This window comes from Melanotaenia boesemani, chromosome 11, assembly GCF_017639745.1.
Source record: "Melanotaenia boesemani isolate fMelBoe1 chromosome 11, fMelBoe1.pri, whole genome shotgun sequence".
NCBI classification, from domain to species: Eukaryota; Metazoa; Chordata; class Actinopteri; order Atheriniformes; family Melanotaeniidae; genus Melanotaenia; species Melanotaenia boesemani.
Window position 1 is genome coordinate 16975308 of NC_055692.1, and position 12055 is coordinate 16987362.

Here is a 12055-nt window from a genome sequence, read left to right on the forward strand (position 1 = left end):
TACATATCTTTTTGAGGTTGGTGTTATTGGGTGATGGAGGTATTGTAGCTACAATGAGTGAGTAAATTGTTGACACTCTTGAGGAAAAAAAAAATTAACACAAGTGACTGAAAAATTTTTATTCTTTATATTTTAATAAAAATATATAAATAATAAGACTCATCTGTGCTCATTTTTTCAGAGTCCAAATCACCTCAACTTCCAAATTATTGAATATTTTACACCAATGCTTTCTGAAGAGAACTGTCTGAGTATTTGCATGCTATTTCCAAAGATGTTGAAGTACGTTTCACCAGATTTTAATGTTATCAGTTTTCACCGTCATAAAACTTCTACATTTGTTCAAGGATTTAGTACTAAGAAAAAAACGTGCTGAGGGAAACCTGTGAGGATTGGTTAATTATCATCAGACTAATTTGAGCCTAAACCATACACCAGTCTCTGATGTTTTCAAGTTTAAATAAAACATTTTGGAGCTCAACAACTGTCAGTATCCCATCAAAATATTTAGTTTCTACTATTAGCTGATGTATTTTTAAAAATGTATTGAATTGTATTTTCAGAGTTGAAGGGTGCCAGTAATTCTGATCAGGAAATTATGTTTATACGAGTCATCAACATGGTTGGATGCATTCAGCATTTTATCAAAATAACATTTGTCTCTAAAATATGTCTAAAATCTCTTTTTGGAAGTTGTCTGATCCTTTAAAGCAAAAAAATGACTAATAGTGATTGCAGTGCCACATGTTTTCTTCATTGTCTTTGTGTCTCTTTAGAGGCATCTGTTGCAAGTTTCGAACACATGTCGAGGGATTAAAGAATTAGCCATAATAAATTGCTCATGCACGCACACCCTTGACTGCATGCTCAAGTCACCATATAACAGTCCAAAATTACAACCCCAGATAGTACACATCCTCACATGGTCTTTCAGTGCTTAAATCTTGTAAGCCTGATCTAAATTCCTTTCTACTCTCCACAACTCTGTTCAGCTCTTCTTTCCTCTATTGAATCTTGGTGACAGTTGGGTTGAAGAAAAAGGTATCTTAGTAGCAATGAAGTTACCTTAATGTTAGGGTTACATTAGTAAAAGATAAGGTAATAGGACAGCAAAAGCCAGGTTGTCAGAGACTCCCTTTGTCTAAAGGAGAAACACAATAAAGAACACTGAGCTTTCTAGTGTTTCCCCTAGGTTCAGGTTCTAGCTAATCAGCAGTGCACACAGCCGTGACTGTTCTGTTCCAGGGGACTGGGGATGGAGGGAGGGAGGGAGGGAGTAGACAGGATGAGAGTCCAGCTTGAAATGGGTGCACACAGTTAGACTCTAAGGACTTAGAGTGTACATGTGATTGCATGATTGAGGTTTGTTCGTTCATGTGCCTCAGTGTCTTTTTGCCAGGGGAAAACCTCCTGGGGCCCATGGGTGTGTGTCTTTTAATTCTACATGTAGATGAACAAATTATGCCAGTGGTACCAAGTCACTTAATAAAGGAGAGTTAAGTGAGCTGTGTTTTTGAGGCTGTGCTATAATTACTATCAGATGTCAGGGTGGAGGAGAGGGACAGAGGGAGAGGGAAAGTGGCTGTGAGTTCATGTATGTGTGTTGGTATGAGTCTGTAAATGAGAAGACGGGAAAAACAGAAAGTTGGAGAAACATGGTCATAAAATACTGATATGGTTACCAAAGGATTTTAATTTAGTGTCTGATCATGACCATGTGTGCTTATTATTATAATACCCATTTAATCTAAGTAATTAAAATATACTTCAACCTATGATTTGCAAAGTCATTAGCCAAAGGAATAGGTAAAAGTGATTGATATATGGATTTGTTTTTCAGCCTCTTCATATTCTTTCCCATTTGTCTAATGCTCATCTGTTCTGTAGATTTTGCATCAGTTTTCTTTGATGCATAACCCCTTGTTGGTATCAAATGACTGCTCACTGCTGACTGGCAGCTCTGGCCTGAATCTAGAAACTTGTGGGTGGCATGTTTAGTTTTGCTGCATATAAAGATGTGTTGCAGCAATTGAGTGTGCAGGCTGTACTTGCATTCAGTAAGACTACATTCTAATCATTGTCAGATGGTGGGCAGAGGCTTTGCGTCTGGAGCCATTTATGAGGCCTGCAGCCACCTGGAGGGGGAAAGGGGGGGAACAAAATACATCCAATGAGACTACCCTTTGTTGTCTGAAAATGTGTGAAATAGAAAGTGATTAACACATGAATTAGTGGTCATCCTTGTCAGTTTAATACAACAATTTTATGTTTTGTATGTGCACATTAATGAAACTTTTGTATTGGATTGGCTTCTTATTGTTTGAGCTAGCATATCAATAACTGAGGTAGAAAATATTAAGGCAATTCTCCAGCATGTTAAGATAGAACAGTTGCCAAGCAGAGATGGGTAACAAGAACCAGTCCTGGTACCAGTTTTAAACCATTCAGTATCAAAGTGTCAATAAGCTCAGAGACAAGTGATGTTGCTATTAGTATTAATATAAAGCAAATTAAACTGAACTTTAAACTCCTTGAAAAGATGGCTAACTTTAGAAAGCTAACCACCCTGTGAGAAGGATGATTTAAGGCAATTTTATAAATATGATTTATCACCATAGCGTTAGCTAAAGTTGACTGGCTTAGCAACCTTTATATTCATGAATAGAAGGGTGGTTTGGTACTTGCCATTGTTGAGCTAGTTGTCATTAGTTGTATTAAAGATATTTCTGGGTACCAACTTATGGTAAAATTCTTCCAGAACTGGCTCGTTTACATATGCTGCTGCAGGAATTTATCAGTGGTAACTTCCTGGCTACCTCTTGAGACTTTGTTTAAATTCTTTTTGTTCCTTTTTGAGATCCACATTTTTGTTGATAGACCTTTTTTAGATGTGAATTATTGAAATAGTCTTTTAAGTCAGGGCATTTTAAGATCAACATCTCAATCACTGGACAACACAGAGAGACATGCTATATATTTGGTGAGATATCCAGTGCCATTTAAAGGTTGGGATACACCTAGTCACCTAGCTAATTTTAAACAAGCATGCCCAAACTTTTGTCTACATGAACAGTGGCCTCTGGTGTTACAGGAGGATTTCACTGTTGGTTTCCTTGATCACTAACTCTTCATAGTTGGCTCATTGAGTTGGAATATTTTCCTTTGCCAGCATGTTATTGCTTCGAATCTGTCAATGTTTTCATGCCAAGAACTTGCCTTGGTCGCATATGTTGTTTGACATCTTAACGAAAATGGTTTAGACATGAGAAATGTGTTCATAAATAGTAAAATAATCAATTTAGCTGAACTTCAGATGTTTTAAAGTTTAACAAGCTCAAACTGACACAGACAAACATGAAAAGCTCTGTTGAGTGAACTTAAACTCAACAAATGTAGGTGAAGGATGTCAAATAAAATATAAATGCAATGTTCTACATGCACCTGGTAAAACAATGGATGATTTTAATGACAAGACAAAAAATAGTCTGTTAAAATGCTCACACTGTTATACATTTCTTCCTGCTTTCTGCCTTTTTTTGGCCTTTGCTTTTTTAAGAGGTGCCCTCTTTCTTTTGCTCTCTAATAATCTAAATAAAATTGCAGAGCTAACATGATTCATTTGGACAAGTGTTGAGGTTTGACTTTGCACCTTTTACTTGCACAGCAATATACGCCAAAAACCAAATAATTTTCTTACAGCGAACTCTCCTGTTGTCATGGATGGGACTGTGCAGTGAAGATCTTAAAAACTGATTCCAAACCTTTTCCTGACCCTGTGCAAGTGTATGTAATTAAGCAATGAGAACCTGTTTGAGCTATTCCATAGCCAGGCCTTCTGCTGCAGGAAATTAAGGATAATCTCAAAGCTGTGGATGCTTTGCGTTGCCACAAGGCGTTCTCAAGGTGAAGTGGCTCTCCTTCAAGATTGGTTTTCATCCCATATGAATTAGTTTTGCGTGTTTCTGCTAACTGTGCCCCACTCGTTACCTCTCTGTGCTGTTTTCTGTCTGCTTGTGTGTCTGGTTTTTATTTGTACATTTAATAATAACCCTGACCATTACCACATTATTGTCTTGCATATCCTGAGGGAATGCACCAAAAATTTAACACAACAGTAAAGCTAGCAAAAGCAATATTTTTTCCTCTTTGTCTTGCTGTTGAAGATGTACTTTTTTTTTTTATTCTTTTTGTATTTTTTTCTCTGTATTCACAGCCTGTAAGCAAGTGTGTCCAACAGAAGTGCAGCACTATAAATGCTTTAAAACTAGTCCTTAAGATATTTACAGTCATTTATCATTTACAGTTTTTGATTTAATGTTCACCTCAAAAGCACCCTGGCAAGTAAATGGAATAGGATTTCAGGTAATCTGAAGCCAATTTGTTTGGGTAAAAAGTTGCCTCAGCATAGAGTTCAGCTTCCTCCACTGGAGCTGAACAGTGGATGTAAATTCTAGCTTAGAAAAACATTTAACTTTCTCACCAGGTTAAGACAGCAAAACATGACTCCTGGATTCTACTAAGAGGAGCATGTAATTTCCCAGCGGGAATGCTTTGATGTGGCGTTGTGTATCTTTGTGTTTGTTGTTTTTGTGCAAAAAAAAAGAAAGAAAAAGAAGAGGAAAGGTGTTTGATAACAGTATGTGTCAAATTTCAACCATTTTGATCTTCCAGACGTGCAGGTCCATCCATCAAGTAGAGACCCTACTGCATCGCAGCTCAATCAGCAGCAAAGTTGAATTAAAATGAAATCTTTCAATTAAATGACCTAAAAAGCACTGTATTGTCCTGGAAAATCATTTTAGTTAAGGTTATTGTTGAAAGGAAAGGTGAGAGGACATGGGTTGCAAATCTTTGAATGACGTTCAATGTCGTAGTTTTTTTTTTTTTTTTTTTTTTTAAATATACGTGACTGCACCTATTTGGTAAAGGCAGTCAGTTTTTGCTGAAGGTTTGATTAAATTTCTTTTGAATTATAAGTAAATTAACCTTCAGACACAAACATTAGTAAACTTTTAAAATTTTCTGAAAACACCCCTCCTTCAGCATTTAATGTTTTTGGATCACTGCTGTGAAGACCCAAGGCTTCATTAAAAACACTTTTTAGGTTTTGTTTAACTCGTACTTCCTTTATGGAACACAAATGTGATTTCACTGCCTCTTCTCCATCTGGACACCAGTGCGACCAGTATAGATCAAAGGCCCTTGTTCCAAATAGGGAAGTTACACAAATCTGAGAGTGGGATTCAAACAGGTTTATGGGTCTAAGTAGAGTTTTTAACACCATCACAACATTTAATAGTCATGATTGTTTTCTTATTTTCCATAAGTCTGCAAATCAGACATGAATCTCTGCTCTGAGTTTGTCGCATCTCAGTCCTGACAGTTTCTGAGTCGTATTACGGCTTAAAATGGATCCAGTATTCTTTGTAGGTTTTACTGACAACATGTCAGATCTGCCTCCACTGAATGAAACTGTTTCATCTGAGCATTTAAAAAGTTTAGCTTTTTTCTGTCCAGTGTTTATCTTTTTTTGTTTTTTTTTTCATCACAGCATTTCTACCTGTGAATCAGGGGAAACTCTGTAATGTTACGGTATTTCAGAACCAAGTCATATCAGATTATTACAATTATCTGATTACTCCCAAATAGTTGATTTTGATTGTCACATAAATGGACTCAGTGTTTTATTAAAAAAGTTATCTTAGAATGTCTTTAATATTCAAGAAAAATAGGTGGTGTTACACAATTAGCTGTAAATGAATCGATATTGAATGAACAGGATTTAATTAAAACAGAAAAAAACTAAGGAAAAGAATAAATAAATATATAGGGAAAAGAACAGAAAATAAATTAATACAAATAATTAAATGATATGAAATGAAATAAGTTTATATATATATATATATATACATACTTTATTTTATTTATTTGTCTATGTTTTTTTTATTTATTTCCTTATTTGTTTCCAGATTTATTCTTTTTGTGGCTCTCCTGTCATTCCATAATTATATACGTGGGTCTGCTTGTGGCTCCATCTGCTTCTGTGTTGGTGGAGAGGTGCTTCATGTGATTATATTTGCTTTCAACTGACGTAGAGAAATGCTGTTTGTGGGCATAATGTACATTTCTCATAATATCCTTCTCTTTTATCTCAGTGAGAGAAAAGTAATGTTTTCTCTTTCAGCTTATAAAGTCCTCTTTTGTATTCTCTGGACTCCATTTCTATGTGTCAGTTGGTCGTTTGTGTGTGATGGTGTATGTGCTCCAGTGCACAAACTTGACCAAGTCTGCCTCTGTTTAGCTTACCATGACATTTTACTCTTCCTCGGTCAATCATTTTTTTCTTGTGCAGTTGGGGCGCCCCCTAAACCCTCGGTCAGATAAAGACAGCTACACTGTGCTGAAATATAGTAATGCATTGCTTTTTACTGGCAGTAACAGTAACGGTGTGGTAAAGATGGAAAGAATAATTTGTTATATTTCCAGTGAAAAAAGTAATGCTGTTTAATTTAATGCTGTGATTCCCATCACTGGCCACAACCACTTCAAATTTCTGACCAATCATATAATAGATGTTGGAGACCACATGAGAAAAAAATTCTGCCCAGACGATGCAACAATTCCCAATCCAAGACTGCAAGAAAAACATCACGTCATCCTTTTCTCTCACTTTTCCAGAGTGACTTCTACACTTCTTGTAGCTCTGAGACTGAGAGCAAGAACAAGAAATTAACTAAAAGACAACAACATGGTACACTTTCCAATACCTGACATTTAAAAGATTTAAATTTGCACAAAGAAGATTATAACCTGGCAGTGTTGCGTGGAAATGATTCTAGAGAGAACAGGTGGAAAAGATTTGGTAACCTAGCAGGTAAACAGGTTTGTTACTTGTTTTTAGCTGTCAGAGTCAAAGGACGCAGTGAATGGACTGTAGAGGCAGCAATGAGTCATATCCGTTAAACTGCTGCTTTCTATCTCAGACACCTCCTAAACTTTCCCTGCAATGCACATCTCACACATGTACATGCACACAGCACACAGCTCTAACCTGTTCATGACTCTGTACTGTACTTCTCACCTCCGTGGATGTTTTGTGGTCAAACAAACCACGTCAGTCACCGATGTGAGCATGTCACTCAAACTCGTTCAAACACACTCTAGCTTATTTTGCAGGTGCAGCCAGCCGGGGTGGTCTGCAGACACTTTAACTGGGACTGACGCAGGCCAGCAGTTAGGAAAGAAAAATGTAGATATTGTGCCACAGCGTCCTGCAGTATAAAAAGCATAAAAAGCAACATACTGTTTATCAGTATTATGTATGCCTTAAAAATCTAAAATGAGATGTTAAATGTGTTGAAAGTTAAAATATATTTCTTTGTTTTTCTTTAATAACTTAAATCTACCACTTGAGTTTTAAACATTACATCAATATAAAGTTTGTTTGAGGAGAAAAACTGCTGAGGTATGGTTGTCTGAAGTTTTTTGGAGCTGGCAGGAGTGTACTTGGAGAGTTCAAACTCCCTGTTTTTGTTATACTGGTATTGATATTGTGGTTGTGTCACAAATAGATCCTGGAAATGTTCTTCATTGAAGGCATTAAGACCTATTATTTTTGGACAGGCAAGTTAACCTAGGTCTGTCTGTCTTGGGGTTATTTATTTATTTATTTTCTGCACAAAACATTTCACACTCTTAGTTACAATTAGCAAGTATTAGTTCAGTAGTCTTTTTTTTCCAGACTTTCTCTTCTCTGTTATTGAACTTGACCATCTGATGTTCCAGTTTTTTCTTTACATTTTCTGATGCAAAGTATTGATTTTTTAAATGGTTTAAAACATCTTTTTGATTAAAAGAATGGTGAAAAAAGACACTGAAATGATTAATCATATTTAGTTTTTAAAGCGTAATGTTTTTTTTTTCTCCCTTCTTGCTGTGTGCAGAAATTCACGTGCTCACTTTTTCATTTAAGTTAATTTTATTTATGTATTTATGACAAATACTTTTAGTGAGGAAACAGCCTTGATCGCTGTGACATGTGCCACTCTGACTTTGTCTTGCTAAATTAAGCAAGACCTTCTCTAAAAATGACTGCATGCTGTAACTTGCTCAGAGAACACTATTTGTGGTTCACAATCAAAAATGCTGTTCTCCATGCCACGGATGCATGCTGTAGGGTCCCTGTACTGTTTAACCTAAAGGGTGTCACATACATTATTGTTAAAAAGTATTTTAAATTTCTATTTGCCAAGCCTCAGGACAGTTCAGCCTCAGAATTTTTTGGGATCTTGTTTATTTGTCTTTGCATGCTACTTAAAGAACCTGAGCCCAAGCAACAACTTCCATGGCAGACTTATGTTTGGTTTTAATGGAATGCTGCCTGAAGACCTAAAGAATTGAAATCATACAAAACTAAAGCTCAAAGACTGGACCAATATACCCAAATAAAGAAGTAAGGGGTTGACTCACTCCCGCATGTATACTCAGCCATACTCAAATGGACCTAGGTGCTCTGCACATGCTCCAAACTTTATTCTTTGTGTATATTTTTGTAAAAACAGTAAAGCATAAGTGTATATTTATATAACTGAATTCCAAACAAAGCTGCTCTCTTTCACATATTTTTGTTAAAATTGTCAGCAAAGCTGCTGCCTCTAATAAAATTACCACCTAAGTAGTTTAAGACATTTGTGCATACTTGGATATACTTAGCCTACATGTATGGAGATCTCTTATTGTGAAAGTTAGAAGTCAAATGTCTTTAACATTTTCTGTGAAAATATAACAAGCTATATAGAACTCAATTTCTCTCCCACACATGCATATTGGGACAAGGATTGTGGTCTAGTTAAATGGCCGGGTTGAACTTTGACTGTAGTTCAGTTTAATTGCATTTAAACTTTCTAAATCTTTTGTGTTTTATCCATATTTTACACACGGTTGTATAAATCTGTTGTGAAATTGTATTGTAATTTATCAGCATCAGTACTTTTAATTTCACACAACTGGTTCACCAAAGGAAATGATGTAAAAGCTGCTTGTTATAAATTCATAGTAATTTCTTTTGATTATTGAACTTCTCTCTTTTATCTGACTGTATTTAAATTTGGAATATTATTAAGAATTTTGTCACAACCTGTGTGTGTGTGAGGATTTTGAAGTGTAGACACATAATATGAAATGCACTGCCAGGCGACATAAGTTCCACTTGTATGCTGGTGTGTTCATTTACAATGTGGGTGGGGGTCTCCATGTGTGTGTTCTAACATGTGTGCGTGTGCGTGAGACCAGCCAACAGAAGTGCCTCAGAGCACTAATGTGTAAGTGCAGGGTAAAAGGCCAGGTTTGCTGAGTGACTGCCACATTACCCATAAGTATGAATCAATCTTCTGTTCAGACATTTGGCTATTTACAGACTCACATGAATTTGATCATGTGTTTTCTTTTAATGGTTTTTTAGGATTTCCTAAAACCTCTGTGGCTGTACTGTTTTACTGGAAAGCACTGCAGAATTTGGAGGAGGTGTCCTGTGTCAGCTTGTAGAGCCGTACAAAATTAGAATATAGTTAAAGGATTTTTTTTCCCTCATATATTGAAATTACTTAAAACAAACAGTAAAATGAATCCTTACCTAGAAACATTCTGCTGTGACAGAGTTCACTTCCACATTAGTTTAAGCAGCACTTGTATGGTGTGTAGCTATTAGTGCTTGTGTGCTTGTACACACAGTCTAATGACAGTAAAAGATGTTTGTTGGTTAATGGCTACATACTGAGAACCTGAACTGAGAAAACCACTCTAAACCACACCTTTCTCTCATCTATGCATGATTTGATGCAGATAACTCATTAAAATAAATCACATTCAGAGCTTATTGGAAGAGGCATTGTGCTCAAATAGAGGTCTTAATGCATATGTTTATTCCACTGAAGGCTGGTGGTTTTCTCCAGTCACCCTACCTGTCAGTGTTTTTGTTGCCTATTGTGAAGCAGAGAGTAAAATGACAGTTTGTAGGAACTCGATGAAAGAAGGGATTTAAGCTGTAATCCGCCTCACTGATCCTTTTTAGAAACAACCAACTGTCTGGCACACAGCCTGTCCTTCGCCATGACATGCCTGCTTTTGATACCTGGAGGGTGAGTTGTAAACTTACACCCATAGTGGCATTTGCTTCCATCCACATACCTTAGATAAGATATAAATAATAAACTCCAGGTGGTAACACAACTAGGTGTGGATACGCAGATGGGCTGAGGTGTGTGTATCCAAAAATCAATCAAGTTTTTTAAACAAATGCTGACATTTTATGACATTGTCTCTCTTTTATCATTCAGCACTATTGTTTGCAAGAAATGCTCATACTTGTCATGGTGTCATGGCTTTCTCCACCGTTTAGGTCAGGTCAAACAGAAAGGGATAGGATTACTTTGTTTAGGAACGTGGAATAAAAACAAAGATTGACTTGTTCACTTCTCCGTCGTACAAGACCTTGTAGGTGTCCTCGGTTTAACTTATCTTAACTTTATCCTTGATTTTAATATCTTGGAGCTGATTTTAAGCTTGTCCCAAGCTGATAGCCAATCTGAGCTGAGCATCTTTTAAAACAAATCTTTCTCTGTCTTTAGAACAGAACAGTTGCCAAGATGAATCTGAGTAATTAATTTAGCTTAAAGTCAAACCTGAAGTCTTTCATTATCTTCTCTTTTTCATTTATGCAAACAAACTTATGTTGTATTTGTCTTAATAAGTGTGTAATTTCTAAAGCCATGTCAGAAGCTGCATTTTATCTTCATCTGAAAAGGCTCGTGTCACGTGATGACTATTAAAGCATGGAGAGCTTTAGTCCCTTGGGTTAGATTATATTGCAGTCTGAGCTAAAAGAAGCATTTCATTTGGGACGTTTTTGACCCGCAGTAACTGCCAATGTCGTTTTCTTTGTCATTAGCTGAATGACACTTTTATTGAGGTAAATAAAATACTTTAAATTTATTTTTCCACTGCTTGCGCTACGACAGATGTGTTAAAATGCTTTGATTTATCAGAAATCTGGTTTTAACACCTGATGTGAATTGCCCTTTTTGTGAAACTGTGGTTGTGAGTATGGGGGATAAAATATGCAGGCCATAGACAGATACACAAAATGTTAAGACAGACACTTTACTCTCTCTCCACACACACCCAGTCTCACAAACACATGAGGCTGGACTGGTTTATTGGGTGGCAATAAAACGGAACGCTGTGCGAAATGAATCCAGTGTGAGTTACAGTTTTTTGGGCCGTGTTTTCTTAAAGATGAAGAAATAGACCCGCCCGGGGAGTTATGTTCATAGAAGGAATTTTTATTTGAGTTTAATTTTCCAGCTCTACAGGTGGGAATCTGTACAATCTGATCCTTCATTCACTTCGTCACTGCCATTAAATCTGCAATCCTTGCCAATAAGCCTTTGTTTCAGTATAAAAGAATACAAAATGTTGCAAGCATACTATATACATTTATGCATCTATTTTTAATGATTTTATTTTTGTCTTATTTAACTGTAAATGAAACATTAAAGATGAGCTGCATGAAGAAAATCTCACTCTAAGTAAATGGATTTAAAGAAACTTCTTGGACAACACAATAGTAATCATTTCTGTGTTTCTTAGATTATTTAGTTTAAATATCACAACTTTGCAAAATGATTAAGGCATGCAGCCCACCCTCAGAGGCCAGCAGATTTATGTGGCTGTTTGGAGGCCCTGCAAGTTCTCACAATTTCTTTCATTGTTTGTGTGTCCATGCAGGTATTGTAGAGCTGTGTGAGCAACCCCACCTGTGAAAGTGAAACTCAACTTATATTAACTGCTTATTTACAGGTAAGAGCAAAGCTGGTTAAAATTACAGGTACAGCAACAGGGTTACTGCGGAGCTTTCTTCGCATACACTTTATATTTAAGTTTAGATTTAACCCAAATTACATTTAAACATTTAATGTTTAAATGTAACCTTTTGTATTTGAACCCTTTTCCTGCCTGTTCTACCATTTTAATTAAACTATTTTTTCAGTTACTATAT

At 36.2% G+C, this 12055-nt stretch overlaps 1 protein-coding gene across 2 annotated transcripts in view; it reads left to right on the forward strand.

The window, feature by feature from the left end:
• Window positions 1–12055, forward strand: part of bmpr1ba (bone morphogenetic protein receptor, type IBa) — a 68512-nt gene that overhangs the window by 8621 nt on the left and 47836 nt on the right. For both annotated transcript variants that reach the window (XM_042000533.1, XM_042000534.1), the window contains exon 2: window positions 11785–11856. The gene's annotated coding sequence lies outside the window, so the exon portion shown is untranslated. The remainder of the gene's footprint in view (window positions 1–11784; window positions 11857–12055) is intronic.